Raw genomic sequence first — 5,478 nt, forward strand, 5'->3', positions numbered from 1 at the left:
TGAATGGTGGGTAGTTATAAAAATTAAGCCGGTTGGTAGAGTAGAAGTTGATGATGCACTAGATATAGCATATCAGAATGATATATCAAGTATTTAACTAATTGTGGATAATGAATTAGCACATGAACTATATATTGAAGGCATGTACGAAGAAGTTGATCCTTCAGTTCAACAACACTATGGGGCTGGAACATCTATGGCTAATGAAGAGGAAAATTACGCTAATGAAAATGAATTAACTGAGGAGGGAGAATATAATGATAAAAATGAAACAAGCGAGGAAGATGAAATTTCTGATGAAGATGAACTAAGCGATTAGGATTGACATGTTTGTTCTTTTTACTAACTTGTATGTTATGCATTTAAATTTTTTGCTAAACATATTAATATATTTTTTCTTATGCTTATATTGTTTAAATGGCTCCTCGAGGTAAAGGTCATTCAGAGAGTATTGCATCGGAGAAGGGTAAAACAAGGAAGAAAATAAAAGTTTCTGGTAACTTAGATATCACTACCTCTCCCCCACATGCACCTTCTAGTTCGCATGTGTCTCCACCTAAATTCCCTTTATCATTTTCACCTCCATTATTCTCTATACCTCACCTAGGATATATTGTTCCCTCATCTACCCCTTTCTTTAATCCTACATCTTCCCAGCACATGTCTGCACTTAGGCCTAGCGTACCCTCATCATCATCTTACCCTGTCATATCATCATCATCATCTTCTCCGGTCATTCCTTAATTATCTTCCTCTGGCATTCAATCATCATTTTCTCCAATCATTCATTCATTCATCATCTTCATTTGGCATGCCCTCATCATTTAGTCAGCCTACTAGGCACTCTTCTATGCCTTCGCCTAAATTCACTCTATTTTCTCCTGCTATACCCTCATCATCTTACCCTGTTATGCCATCATCATCTTCTTCGGTCATTCCTTCATTATCTTCCTATGGCATTCAATCATCATTTTCTCCTATCATTCATTCACCATCTTCCTCCGGCATGCCTTCATTATCTAGTCAGCCTGCTAGGCAGTCTTCCATGCCTTCATCTGAAGTTACTCCATCTTCATCCTCCAGCATTTCTAGGCCACATATTAGAGTCGATAGTAATTCGACATCCCCATACACCGATAGTGATACAGCTATACAGCCTCCTACAAAGACTTCTACACAAAGGCATGATCCTCCAACACTTGGAAAGTATGATGATCTTCGGAGGTTGATTATTGTGCCCGATGGAGCACGGTAAATATTAATATTTTTAATTTCTAAATAATTGTAAATATAGTTTCTAACTTGTTTAAATTCGTTGCAGCTTTTATCCTCCTCAGGCTACGAAAGCCATGGTTGAATCGATGTGTTTATTTTATCACGAACCATGGAGGTCCTGGTCAGAAGTTCCATGTCACATTAGGGACAGAATGTTTGCTGAATTTAGGGTAAAATTAATCATTACTTTATTTTAGCTCACTTTATTCAATCTAACATGTTTTATTTGGAGATAAATATGCATGGTCACATGATCTTGAGGCAGAGGTACGAACCGTTTTCTTTAAGAAATGTTCTGATAGGTTGTCTGATATGCTTCGGATTGCTCGAGAAAATAATGTGAGGCCAACTTGGATTCTTGATGATATATGGGTTAAACTTCTTGAATATTGGAAATCTCTGAAATTTGAGAAGAAGAGCCGCCAGGGAAGGGCAGCCCGTATGTCCGACAAGGGTAACTCTGTGCACACGGGGGGTTCAATTAGTATGGCGGCTCATCGAAAAAGATTGGTAATGTGTTTATTATATTTTTCTTGATTTATAACTGCTTTAGTTATCATTTTTTTAATATATTTTATTTTGCAGGAAAAGGTTAAAGGAAGACCAGTTACTCATGATGAGGTGTTTGAAGAGACCCACATGAAGAAGTTGAAGGATGGAACAAAAATAACTTGGGTCGAGACGCATGCTGAGACAACCCATGTAAGATCAACAATATTATTCACATATATTTGTTAACATAATAAACAAAAGAATTATAAAAACTAGGCAGAAAGTTCAGCACAAAATACTCGTGAATGTAGATTTTTTATTGTATTCACTAATCTTAAAAATAATTATGACTTATGTAACATAGTGTTTAAACTAGGCAGTTCAAATTTACAAGGGTTCTGTAGGTTGTTGGTTCTTAAACTATTTCTTTTGCTTTTGTATCATCAAGTATCATGCATTTTAAGGGTTTAAGTTGATATTTTTGAGTTTCTCAAATTGTAATTCATACTTCCCTATGAGTCTAGAAATTCAATATTTGCATTTTGTTCATCAGTAAATGATTTATGTGCTATGCACCTGTTCTTTTTGAGTCTTAGTTCTGCAATTGCATGTACTTAGTAACTTAGAGAAAGGGATTTGTTCCTAACTTAGAGAAAGAGATCTGTTATTAATAAAAGGACTAGGCTTCATATCATGAGTGTGACTTTGAGTGGTCATGAAAAAGCTTCTACACAGAGTAAAATAACTAGTACCATCAAAATGGACGGGCGTGGCTCTTGAGAGACCCAGATATTCCCTTAACATCTTAGTTCTTATTAACAAAGAGCAATCTTGCATTCCTCAAAACTTGCCTTCTCCTTAAGGTTCTCGCAATAGAAAACCAATACCTTACCTTAGTAGGCACTATCTGTTATAGTGAAATCAGACCAAAATATGACATATCAACAAAAAAAGTTAGATCAAAGAGAATTGTTAAAATGCCATATCCAAGCCTAGTAACGAGAAAATGTCTTGCAAGTTAGTGGTTATATGTGCTTCAACCTGATAAAACTTAACCCCTACCTTATATTATTTTTGGCAAAGTTTGTTGGCCATGGAGTCTAGATACTTAGCTTCAGTTGGGCAATACCTATTACTGGTCAATTAATATTATTATCAATTTTTGATTTTGTATGAAGTTTGCTTGGCAGTGTTGCTAGTATATTATAATTGGGTTTCCGTTTGCTTATTGATCTCAGATATGATTATTCTTATAGTTTATAGATTGTGTATAGTGTGTTCTGCCTATCACTGGTTAAAGAGTTCAGAGCAAGAAAGCAATAGTACACACCTACTGTTTCACCTTTCTTCAGTAAATCAGAGCAAAATGAGACAGAAATAAGTTTCTTGTCATCTTCCTCTGATTAAATAAACACCCCCCCCCCCCAAATTTTTATTTTTTTGTATATTTTAGTCCTGTTTCAATAACTTTGTGTATTACTATTATAGCCATACTAGAAGGAACAAGAAAAGGGAAAGTTCATTTTTATCATTTCCAAGATTTCAATTTCAATGTCTTCTGAATTATTTGTATTTGACAACACTTTCTTTTCTGACCCTTTTTCTCCATCTTTTATTGATACAAATAATATCTTCCAAAATAATATCCAAGATAACAACGCTGTAGATTACATTTGTATAATTTTCTTTAATAAAATTTACTTTTATAATAATTGTAATATTTTTACAGAACAATTTCAAACAAATCTTGGAGGAGTTCATTCAAAGTCAGCCGACTGATGATCAAGATAGGCCAATCCAACCAACTCAAGAGGAGCTCATGGACATGTGGATTAAGGCAGTTGGTGGCGTGCATAAGGGAAGAGCCTACGGCCTTGGATCAGAGTTTAGTCTCAGTCATCGTACTTCTGGATTGTGTGGTTCTTATTCTTCCTCACATTGCTCGATTGATGTGGATGAGTTTGAGCAATTGAATTGGAAGGTGGCGAATATTACTAAGTTTTATATGCAAGAAAGGGCTGCAAGGGAGGAAGAGGCAAAACGGAGGAAGGAAAAAGATAGGCGAAGAGAGGAAGAGGAAAGGCAAAAGGGGGAAGAAATGAGGCGAAAGGACGAGGCATTAAGACTTGTCACTAGTGATGTTGAAAGCCTCATGTCTCAGATAAACTCTCTCTTAGCATCTGGTGCATTTCCTCTGCCTCGTTCTCCGGCACTATCTGATGATAATTAAGAAGTAGTTTCTTATATTAATTTATCTTGGATGGTACTTTAGATGTTGAATATTGAATGTTGGATTTTTTGAGTTTTTGTTCTACTCTGTTTAGTTGGATATTGTTTATGAAATGGATTGAATTAGATGTTGTTTATGAAATGAATTGGATTGAATGTTGAGTTTGGTATTTGAATGCTTAATCGTATTAAGTCTTATATTGTTGGTTATATATTCAGTTTGGCAGGTGGTCTACATTCAGTTTGGCAAGTAGTTCTAAAAACAGAATTGGCCATGAAAATATTTTTCAGATTTCCCACGGATATCCCACCAATGATGTGGGAATTTTTGTTCATTTTTCCCAGAATTTCAATGTTTCCCACTGAATCTCGTGGGAATGTTCATATATTTATTTTCGGGTTATGCATATTTTCCACTACTATCATGGGTAAATTAAAAAATTACTAAATTAATTTTAATACTTCCTAGAAAGATGGTGAGAAATTTAAGAAAATTAAATTATTATATTTTCTTACTTTTTCCAGTATTGTCGTGGGAAATTCCACTACGTGACCCCATCAAGTGCACGTGAAATGCTTCCTGGGAAATTCTGTGGGAATTACCCACGAAATTCCTGGGAAACTATTTTCCCACCAGCCCTTTTCCCACTGAGCGTCTCCCCTGGGAATGTCGTGGGAATAGTCAAATTTCACACGGGTTTTCCACTAATATGTCCGTGGGAAAAGACTATGTTTCTAGTAGTGAGAGAGCCCCAGAATAATGTCATATCGTAACCTCATATCAAAGTACAGAAATAAAGTACTACAAGTCTAACATTTATAACAAATCATACTCCATGCAGTACGCAATCCGATCCCATTTAAACACAATATATGTTGCGGCGTGTAACCCGATCCCAATATCATATCAAAATCTGTTGCGGCGTGCATCCCATTTCCAGTATCAATTTATTTCAATACTGTTGCGGTGCGCAACCCGTTCCCAATATCAACTCATTAACATAAACAACTCAATACAACCCAATTCCGTAATCTCAGCACAAAGAAAATAAAGCGTATAGAACTTCAAGGAACTACCAGTACAAACAGAGAATAGCCAAACCCTCGTATTCACAAACTTCTACAAATCATCATTTCAAGAATAGCTAATGGACTCACATAATCGGAATACAACAAGTAATATAAAGACAATAAAAATAAGTAAAAACATGAGAGAATGAAGATATACAATTAATATAGGTAGGAATATATAGAAGGTAAGCAGGTATTGAGTGAGGAATGAATAAATCGAAACGAGTAATAATTAAATAACAGATAACAAGTAAGGCATGGATAACAAGTAAGGACTTGTAGCAACTAAAGCATGTAACGAAATATAACATGAAATAAATAACAACGTGAAGGTAAATAGCCCAACCCGCATGCTTCAACTCATAGCATCGCATTTACACTCGTCATCTCGCATATACGCTGTTTTCACAG

Source organism: Nicotiana tabacum, chromosome 15, assembly GCF_000715075.1.
Source record: "Nicotiana tabacum cultivar K326 chromosome 15, ASM71507v2, whole genome shotgun sequence".
Lineage (NCBI taxonomy): Eukaryota > Viridiplantae > Streptophyta > Magnoliopsida > Solanales > Solanaceae > Nicotiana > Nicotiana tabacum.